An 11,400-nucleotide genomic window follows, 5' to 3' on the forward strand; every position below is an offset into this window, starting at 1 on the left:
AAATTACACTTTTTGCTCATTACATTTGGCAAAAGTTCGCCCACTGTGTGAAAACTCAGCCTATAAGCAAATAAGACAAAACACTAGGATACAAACCACTCGCATGAAACTTTGAAACTCTACTATCACAATCTTACAGTTCTTTGTCAAAATGTCTCGCTGATGATAAAATGATACACTTTCAGATTCGCAGCAACACGCTCGTCTGCTTCATATAAAACACTGCAGTCTTTCATTTTCATGGTTTCTATTCAGGTCCCCAGGAGACACATTTTCACAACAAACAAAAAACGAAACACTCAATTCAAAATCATTACATTACATTAGTGTATTTTAAAGTTAATTCAATTAAAGCAAAAATAAAACAAACAATACACTACTGTAAACACAGAAAAACACAACTGTGCGTAGGTGGGTTTATGGATTCTGTTGGCGTCTGGCTTGAGGATCTCATCAACATTACAATCAGTCTTGTTTCGCAAGGAACCGGGGAAAATGCCCCCTTGTGTGTCGAATCCATGCCCAGTGCTTTTGTTTAAGGTATAGAAACCACAGCTTTAAGTTATGTGACTTTGGTTTAAGCATGTCTCTATTGTGTTCAAGCAATAAGCTGTAAAATGAAACAGTTTGCTTCTCCTTTAATGTGTCAGGAAGACGGGAGGTTGCCATCAAATCAGTGCTGCTCCGGAAAACGGAAGTTTTTCTCTGATTTGCACAATAAATTTTATTTTACTGCTTTAGAAACAACACAGCAGTCAAATGGAGGCTTTTTGACTGGGAAAAATAGCAAAACCACATCGTCATTTCAGTTCAAGCAGATAAAATCCAAAACAAACAAACAGTTGGGATGACGAATAATCAGCATGTCAAGATCTTATAGTTTTGATAATGTTGTTAATATCTGTGGTGTGTTTATTCTGTATGGAAAAAGGTGCAGGTATGAGTCTGGACACATTAATCCTGTTTGACGGACACAGTGAACCCTCTCTCTGGCTGGTCGCTGTCAAACGGAGGTCACGCTAATTTGTTTCTTTTTTGAGATCACGATCTGACAGATCGATTCTCCTCAGCAGCTACCATATGGCGTCCGCCGCTCCGTGGGGCTTCGCCAAGAATACGACGCTAAACTGAGTTCAGCGAGAATCGACTGAGAATCGACTCAAGACGAGTACTGGGCTTGAGTCGATTACTCTCAAAACCGCTGAATGCTTCGCTTTAGGAGCGGCGCCCCATCTCATCTTCGAGGCAATTGTATTTGTATTATCTTCAAGCACACTAGAAACGCCCAGCGATTACTGATAAATCCCCCCGGCGATCCCCCCGGGGCCGACCCGTTTTCTTTTGTCATAAATGCGATTATGTGCACGGAGTCACGGAATTGAAAAGGGGCTGCTGCGCTCTCTGGACACCGTATCCCCAGGTGACGTGCCTAACCTTGCTAAATATGCATTTACCCGGTGTGCCATGTTTAATGCAACAATAACAATCAATAACAGACCTCCAAGGCAGCCGGAGACAGTGTGAAGTGAAAAACATCAGTGTTACCCGAGGTCGCCCGCGGCCACTGATTTCAGAGGAATTTAGGACAAGTAAATCTAATTTGTTCTTTAATGCAGCGGTGCCAAACATAAGGCCCGTGGGTCAAAACCGGCCCACAAGAGGCTCAAGTCCACCCACTTAACCACCAAGCAAACTGGGAAAGAATTTCAAAGAAATTTGGTAAAAATAAAAGATTCATTTTTCCAAAGTAGCAACACAGCACTGAGAACCAATCTGGGAAATCAGCTGTAATCCCTCCGTCATTCATCCATTCATCCATCTCCTTGTCTTATCACACACATTCCAGGATGGCCGCTCGAAGCAGGACTCAAACTGAGACTGTTAATTTAGCCTTTTAAAGAAATGGATATGATGAAAAGAGCGGATGGACGGAAGCGTAAAGATGCAGACGTTCCTGAAGCTGTAGCGTCCAAGTTCATCAGGAAAGAAAAAAAAAAAAACGTCCGGTCGACGTAAATACGTCACATGTGCCTCACATGTCTCTTTAAATGTGTAAAATGTAACCAGAAGAAAAAATCATGTGGCACATTGTATTAAGGCCGACAAACCTGGCAACACAAAGATTTACACAAAGGCGGATAGAAAAAAAAAAACCTCACAACGAGTGATGCTGGATTTATAGCTCAGGCGGCCTGGAAGCCTCAGCAGAAACGTACAGCTGCTGCCGTCACCCTCTCCTGTTTGCACATGCAGCTCTGTGTATTTTCTGTGTTTCACTTTATCAACACCTCCGCCGCCACGCCGAGGACGCCGAGGTCATGTTAGCTCTGTGTTTTTTTGCAACAGTGGCGATTGTGTTGCGTAAATGGACGTGTGTACTGTGCTGTTCAGGGAGATCTCATGTCAACACCATAATGAAAAGGGAAAAATACGCTGAAGAATGCAGTTTTGAAGAACGGAGCAGGTGAGAGTTTGTAGCGTTTGACTTTGAAGGAAGATCATCGAAAAGAAATGCAGTTATTTCCTTCCTGTGTTTCGATATGAGAAGTTTCATTCACACAGGTCATGAGGCGTTGGAATAACAACTAAACAGCATCATGACGCTGCAGTCCGGCTGGACCAGGCCTCTGCTTACGCCCGTTTGTAAAAAGAAAGGTACGTTTTGTCGTCTTTGAAGTTGAAATCCAGCAAAACTAAAATAACAGTGTTTCTCATTCTCTTCCTGCAGTTATTAAAGGTTTCACAGACAGGGGTACATTGTCGTTTGGACATTTTTGTCCTACAGGCCGACAGACTGATCGCAGCGTCCGCATTCTGACCATCAGCAGAGACGCCAGATGCCGAGATGACCTATGGCGGCGCCGGTATCGTTTCCACACCTTCAGCCTCAGCTAATTTCTCCCCACTCTGCGGACCTTTGGCAGATCAAACGGCGGCGACCCGGCCCGTGCCGGCGTCTGGTCTGAGCAAGCAGACGGGTGACGGAATCAAGAAATAAGATTTTGGTGACCTGTTTTGATGACACTCATGCTGGGACCTTTCTTCATATGCCAGTCCGCCAAATGGCATTACACGTCTCTCTCTCCCAGTTCATTTGCCTGCTCTCTTATCTGTCACATGAAAGGCCCAGACAACCCCCCCACCCCCACACCCCTCCCACCGCCGGCAGACAGATGATAATTGTCAGAGCCTTTCTAGGAAGCCACAGGTAAGGGAAACAGACTGGCATTTATCCCCATTAGTCTATTGGTCAAGCAGGAAAGCGTGCGACGGCGCCGCTCCTGAAGAACCGCCCCGGTGTAAATCACCACCTCAGCAGCTGCATTTCTCTCACCAACAAGGTCTGGAAAGCTGCGAAAGTTCAGATCATTTCCTCCATCTGATATCCGCTCCAAACCGTCAGATCTCATGTGCACTGCCTCATGATCATTTGGAATCATAATAGCAAAGTGGGACATAATCGAATGCTCTCATTAAGTCGACGGTAATCAGGCTGCAGCCTTTCTGCCTCCTGTAGTTATCTGAATCCGGCTCGCCCGCCACACTTGGAGCCTATATAAATGCTAATTGCTTTTTTTGTAATTGTACACAATGCCAAATGTTCGCCACACATGCTCGTAATGAGCGGCGGTCCCGTGAAGCCGCGCCAACCTTTGCGATCGTCACAGATAAACGGCTGGTGTTAAACCGTTCATTTGTTGTAACCTTTTAGCGCGGCGCCGATGGAGAGAGCGCGGCATTATGCGGCTCATTTGGGGTAATGTGTGGCTCGTGCGAGCGGGCCGCCACTGGTGGTGCAGTGGCTTGACCTTTCAGAACTCCTCTCCAGGGGCATGTCTGTAAATGTCGGATCACTTCCTATTATGAGGAGAAAGTTCTCCATGTCTCACTTTCATGTCTTAATTCTGGTTCGTCTGCCGTTGTTCAGATCAGGGGGGTCTGACGACCGACCAACATGTCGCACAGCTCTCCGGCTTTCCCCAAATTTTGTTACGGACTCAAGACTCTGGCATAAAGATTGATTCATTGAATCAGGTTAACAAATTGTTGACATGTTAACAGGAACAGCAAATTTTTCAAGCTGTTTAAAATGACAGTAAACAAAATACAAATCAGTCGGTCATTGGTTTGTTGTAGAATAGACATATAGATCCAGAGCTTATTGAAATTAACAAACTTCTAAATTGTCATTTTTCTCATCAGCTTAGGAACCAGTGTCACACCAGTTACTGCAAACTGATGTAACGTAATTAATAACAGTAACTAGTTGCCTCTTTCCCAGGAAGTCCTGTTGATGTTAAATTTTAAGAGCAATCATGCATTTTGTGTTGCTGCACTGATTTTTGTTGGGTTTTTTCTAGGTTATTTGCATTATTTTCAATCGGTTTGGTATTGATTTTCTTTTGAATGACTGACTTTTTAATTGCACTGTATGTACAGAACAAACTGTTCAGTGAGTCACAGCAGAGCTGTGAGGCTGTTTTAACTTCGAACTCTTTAACATATTAATCTGTCATTAATTTACAGTTTTAATTTGGTTCTAATACAGTAAAATATGCCAACATCGTACTGTATTTGGAAGCTGCCATAGAATTTTTACTTGGGCTAAAAAACTTAAAACTAATCAAATTCATGGTTTTGAGGTTTAGTATCTTAGCCAGTAGCCAGTTTTTTGGGGGTTTTTTCATGTTTATGGTCTTGTGGTGAAACTTTTTCCATTGAATTTATGTATCATGAGTTAGCTTTACTTTCACACTTAACACAGATATACGTAGAACCAAGTGAAGAACGGGAAAAAAGGAGCTTATTCTGACTAGAAAGGATTTTGAAAAGCAAGAGGAATGCCTCACGCAGTTAAGTTTTTTTTTCTTTTTTCCAAATCATTGACAAAAAAACAGATTGATTTCAGTACAAGAAAAATCAGTCAGAATAGATTAGAACTTTATTGATCCTTCACAGGAAACTGGTTTGTTTCAGCAGCTCAAAAGAAAGACAGTTGTTCATTGAGGATCATTGATTGTCAAATCGACAGAGTTTCTTCTAAGACAGTTTTTGAGGGAACATCTTGGAGAACAAGCCATGGCTCTTCTGCCTGATAAAATCCTTCAGTCTCTTTGTGAAACCCAGACAGACTCCACCCTGCAGAGACAGACCATCGAGGTTACATGACATGTTACGTGTTGAGACGGGGCCTCTGTCGATCTCGGTGAGAATCCATGAGTTTTACCACAGAGTCAGTTCAGTCCGGACAGTCTGAGTACATGTTGCTTTCGTCTGACCTCAGTGTGTGAGTGTGTGTGTCTGTATCGCTGAGCAGGAAGTGTGAATGTGTGTGTGTCCTCTGACTCCTTGCACCTGCGGCTGGAAGCAGCCGGTTTCTATATTGTTATATTGTTCCTAAAGCATCAAGTCGTTGTGCAAACATGTGAATAATAGAACTGAGAAACGCAGAAAATGAATAATCATAATGTAACCTTCTTGTTTTGCATCAGTTTCATACAGGTTTATTATAAGTCTGTGGAGATCATAAACCTTTATTGCTGTTACAGTACATCTGTCTAAATGAGAGAGTGTGGGTAAAGAATTCAGTTTACATGTTTCAACTAACGAGTTTTCTCTATATATGTTATATATTGCTTGCTCTAAGACATATATTACAGTTTGGAACAGACGGTGTCAGAAGGAAAGTTGCATCTCCAGCCTGTCTGTGAGAATTTAGAAGAAAGACGCATTGGTGAAATTATTCCGCACGGCGTGAGCTCTGTCGGTGGATCAGTGACGTTTCCTTCCAGAAATAAAGGCCTCCCGCTGTGATCAGGTCAGAGCTGGACAGCAAAGGTGAAAGCAGTGATCAGATGAGCGTTAGCTCCCCGTGTGGCTGTGCCGAGTATCTCGGCGTTGCTAAACGAGCGTGGCCTCGGGTGAAAAGTGTGATGGAGCAGCTGGCTGTCTGTTGGGACCTTCAGCGCCGCTGGAAATCCAGACTGGGAGCCTCTGATGCATGTCTCAGGCTGCGGACAGTTCCAGGAACGTCAAGCCGCTTACGCTCCAGTGTGTGTGTGTGTGTGTGTGTGTGTGTGTGTGTGCATACGTAGGGGTACATGGATGTCAGATTTATGAGCAGACATATGGTGCCAAGCTGTCTGAAAATGTGTAGAAAAAAAGTTTTAAGTTCTGCGTATTTAAATGGACTTCATTGCATTTTTTTGTAAATATATAATGATTAGTTTGCTTTTCCAAACCATATGTTCCTCAAAATTAGTTCAACACTTAACAACAGAGCCAGTAGTACAGAGGATCGACGCTTTGTCATTGATGTGCAGTTTGTTGTTGTTTCACCTGGAAGGAGAAACAGTTTTTGAGCAGCCAAGCTCCCATTTCCCAAGAACTGCTTGTGTTTCAATTCAATGAATTACGTGTAAGTAGAGACACAGGCCACTCCATTTGAATCTGTCTGTAAACCAATAAAACGCTCTTTCCTCTGGAACTCTAACAGCTCTTTGATGCTCCTGAGACACAGCGGGACCATTGTCATTTCCGAGGTCATGAGCTCCTCCGATGAGGCGCGCAGGAAATATAAGACCGGACGCAGATCACGTCAAAGGAGGAGCGGGAAGGTCGAGGTGGAGCGGCGCCCGACCTCCTGATACAAGGCCTGTCCCAGCTGTTCGCCTGGAGACTTGTGAGGAGCCGGGAAGATGTTGATCCATCTCCGTTGAGAAAAGCCATGTGTCACCTCAGAGACACAGCCGCCCCCGCCCCGCCGCCCCCGTCCACCACGGCCACATGAGGACCCTGCAGACATGGCGGTCTTCACCTCCCTCCTCGGCGTTACACAACGTGACCTACTTTGGTCACACCGTTCAGTCGAGATCAGGTCATCGCGGTCGATACGACATCCAGTTTATTACTGTAAAGGATCAAGTTCAAAGGTAATCCCAGTCAGATTAAGATGCACTGATAGATCATTAATCCATGGGATGTCCAAACATTAAATTGTTTACATTCTTATTCGGAGAATCCTCTGAGAGCAGAGAATTCATATTGAAACTCGAGGCTGACTTCAAATATCAACTGAACCTTATCTTCTACTTTATCATCAGTTATGTCTTTTTAGGAATTCTCCATATTGTTATGATTTTGTCAAGGGTTCTTTTTGTTATACTTTTGCGTACAAGAGAATTTCAAAGAAAACAGCTGAAAGATGGAGGCAGACAAAACAAAGCACACACAGCGTGTCTGTGCAGAACAAAAGGGAACAACAAAAGTTTGCAACACAATTAATTAAAAACATGACAGATCCAGCAGAAGTGAATCAAACCGCGGAGGCGTCACTGTCACTCTGAGATATCAGTGAACATCAGGCTCTCGGCGTGTGACAAGAAAGGCCTCTATGTTAGATTAAATTCCGTCAGTGAACCATTTAACGTGCATGTGATTTTAACCAGGTCAGTGAAGTTGTCAGGAAGCTGCTCGAAGGACTCAGACGCAGGCATCTCAGGATGAGTCGGAACTCTTTAAACAACACGAGGGCAGAGCCGATGCAGGCGAGACAGATGAACAGATGAGGAGAGCAGGAGACACACAGGCGCAACACAGGAGGCTCATGAAGCTCAAGGTGAAAGACGATTGGACGAAGACAACTGAGTGACTGAAGGAGTGAGGTGAATTATCTCTTGATTTAAAAACCACCATGTCACCTTGGACAATCAATATTATACTTTTATGAAGCAAAAACAGAAAAACAATGCTGCATAAAGATGATGGCCCTGCAAGCAGCTTGAACCTTCAGTATCAGGAGACCTCCATCAGACCTTGCTGAGTGCTTTCACCATCCTTAATAGAAAGGAGAATGATTGATGGAATGCATTAGTTTTGTCGGGACAAACCCAAAGTTCATAATCCCAAACTTTAAGACTAGTTTATCTCGAACAACTCCAGTCATCCTCGCCATATAGCAGCTCAGGAACTTGTTCTGTTATCAGCACGTTCCATGTGAAAGGCAGGATGATCACATTTTACACTCATCTGGATCAACTCACATTAGATTGTTCACGGCTGGGAACAAATGGGCCTTCCCACTCAGTCCTGTCGCTTCTGAAAGATCTTAACTATCTGGTTGAATGTCGTGCTCTGAACCGATCCTTACAATCTACAGAAGCTGCTCTGGACATACGATTATCAATTCCAAATCAGCCTTTGGCCCTGTTTCAAGTGAAAAGGGAATATGTATGTAAATAACGTCGCCCTAACACTGCTGAATATTGTAAATATTGTTACTACTTTTACCAAGATCACGACGCCTATTGAAGACGAGTAATTGATGAAGTTCAGGAATCGTCTAGCTAGCAGAAGTAAAGATACTGACTTTAATCTCTGCCACTGGCTCAGGTTTAAGAGCAAAGTACATGAACCACAAAGCAACTAAACTTCTCATTCATTACAGAGTAAATCAAGCTGAAACCACAACTATCGATTTATTTGCAAAGTACTCCAAAGTAACCCTCTTCCTCCCTCTATAATGACTCTTTTTATTTTAACAACAGTCTTTGTTTACTTTCACTGTAGGAAATAATAAGTAAAGGTCAATTGATTGATTCAATAATTACATCCCTGAAGAGCTACCTCACATGAAAGAGATGAAACGATCTGGTCCTAGGCAGGAATTGTCACGGATTCTTTTCCCACTGTGGCCCTCTTCAGAAAGATCTCCTGCACTAAAAACTAACCAAGGAAAGATAAAAAAAAAAAAAAAAAAAAAAAAAAGACATGACCCATATTCAGCTTTCTGTAAAACCACTGTAGGAGATTACGGATACATCAGCGGCCCGACAGATTGGCAGGATGGGCGAGTGTCCAAGTTTGTGAGTTGAAGAGAACAGCTTGAAGGCTAATGAAGCAGTCAAGTGGACATCCTCTAGAAAAATATGTCAGGAGCCGCTCTCATCTTGCTGATGTGCTTAACTGAACTCTGGCTTAATTCCTCCTTAGACGCACAAACCCTTCTTGGAATCTTTGGACTAACGAAGCAGAATAAACCCATTAACCTGTTGGACAACATGTGAAAAATGTCAGATCACTATGTTCAGCATTTATCAAACTTGGGAAAGTCAGTTTAATAAGAGAAAGGCGGCACTCAGCAGAGTAAAATTCATAAAGCCATTTTTCTCTTGTCACCTGTTACAAACAGATATGATGACCAAACGTAAGCTCGGCCATTTATTACCGAGGTGAAGACTCACTTTCCAGCCAACACAGAGTGGGAGAGCCCTGCTGGCACTGCGGTGCTGAGAAATGAGCAGGAAAGATGCAAACTATCCATAGTTCCTCCTGCCTGTCATGTGTGCACTCAGCAGAGGCTTTAAGCTTCTCTGAAGGGGGAGAACAGGAAGTGTACTAATTTAACTCCCATGAGATCTTTCAGGTGTTCACGCACCTAAAGAGAAGCATTATGCAAAGCCTGAGGCCCCGAGGTGGAAGGGGGACCCCAGAGAGGGATACATCCAATGACAATATAATGGACAGAATTTACAAGAAAGATTAAAAAAACAACAAAAGTATTATCAATTCAGACATTTGTAATCATTGTATTGTTGTTTCTGGAAGCATCTCGATCCACCTCTGAGAATTTGAATTTGTTCCACTGGAGGCTGTGTCCTCAGCCCTTTGTTATTCAGACTGAAAACACACGGCTGGACGGCCAGATATGAGGTGGACCAGTGGTGGGACTCGTCCACGACAAAGAGGGATCAATGAAGGGAAGAAGCGACACAAACTGAAGGCCGGTGCCAAGAGAACGACTCGATGCTTACCATGGACAAAACAAGAAAACCAAGAGATGATGATCAACTCTTGGAAACCTGAGCAGCATGCTGGCCTCTTTACCAGGAGCTGGAAGGGTTGACAATTTCCTTACAGGACAAGAACGTCTCAGGAAAGATGAAATACTCTTTCAGAGAAATCTGAAAGAGGAGTCTCTCCACCGCAGACCTCTGGACTTTCTGCAGAGTTGTGGTTAAGAGCATCCTGGCATATTGCATCGCGATGTGTTATTCAGTGGGTTATCCAAAAAAGCCCCGTTGTGTAGGTAGAGGATCTGACAAGGTCATAGCCGTCTTCCTGAACTCTGTCCAGGATCTCTCCTCGAGCCGCTGTAATAACAGGAGCACTCCTCTGCCCTCTGGATAACTTATATGTGTGGCTTAATGACGATAGAGCTTGATTTGATTCAAGCAGCATCAGAACAGAGACAACTACAGAAGAGTCTTGCCAGAGCTCAGCAGGGAGGAAAATGGGCTGCTGCTCATTTTTTGGGGAATTTTACTCCAAATGAAAATCAGTGATCATTTCCAAATTTTCTTCTCAAAGTGGATGATGAACAGAGATGTTCCCAGTTCAGGCTGTTTCATGTCCCAGTTTCATTTTGTTTAAAGACAGAGATGAAAGTATTCCCGGTTTGGACTTTCAGGCTGTTTTGCTTGAAATAGGGATGCACCAGTACCAATACCAGGATCAAGTATCAGGTCCAATGCATCAGCAACGCAAGGACCTGAGCGGCGGTGCTTTATGGTGATCCATACATAGCATTACATATCGTTAACAGGTGGAGAATGAATGTGCGTAGTGTGTAGTAATCTCTTCAAATGGTTTTTATAGCGTGAACTAATGGAAAACGAAACGCCACTCAACCCAACTGGTTGATAATGGTTCAGATACGAACAGAGTGAATAAAGCCAAGAACAAGAAGTACGAGGAATACGTGAAACTCTGAGACTCCGTAAAAAAAAATGTAAAAAAAAATTCAACACTTAAATTTAACACAACATGCATACATGAGCCCACTCTTGAACACTCTGAGGTAATTTAACAGGGGAAATTCACTGCGTACACAACTGAGAATGTCATGTTACAAAGGATGTGAACTGTTTTCCAGAGAGGTGGATGTGTGATTCCAGAGTGGAATCCAGAAGGTGGTAAGAGCATTTTCCTCAGTGATGTTCAAGAGAAACTCAACCTTCCTGACTGTAAACCGATCACTGAATGACCCACAGATGGGGCTCCAGACAGCGCATGACTGAGCGATTTGTTGAACAAGAGAAGGGCCTCCGTCTTGTGCTGGCTGCAGAGGGAAAGCTTCATCATCTCAGCCCAACCTGGGAAGATCTTGAGATGCTGGAATCAGCGAGCGAAGCCCCTGGTCTTCTGTTAGAGTTTACGGATCCCCTATCGGGTTGGGAAAGCGGCGACAGTGTCCTTCCTGGAACCCGTTGTGGCATTGTTCAACACAGAGGTCCAAACTGTAAAGCCTGACAACACAGACCGAACCAAAACAACCACAGAAACCATTCAGCTACCTGAACACAAAATAAGACAACGTGGATGACCTCTTAAGCTCGGCAT

The sequence above is a fragment of the Salarias fasciatus genome, chromosome 13 (genome assembly GCF_902148845.1).
Source record: "Salarias fasciatus chromosome 13, fSalaFa1.1, whole genome shotgun sequence".
In the NCBI taxonomy this organism is placed as follows: domain Eukaryota; kingdom Metazoa; phylum Chordata; class Actinopteri; order Blenniiformes; family Blenniidae; genus Salarias; species Salarias fasciatus.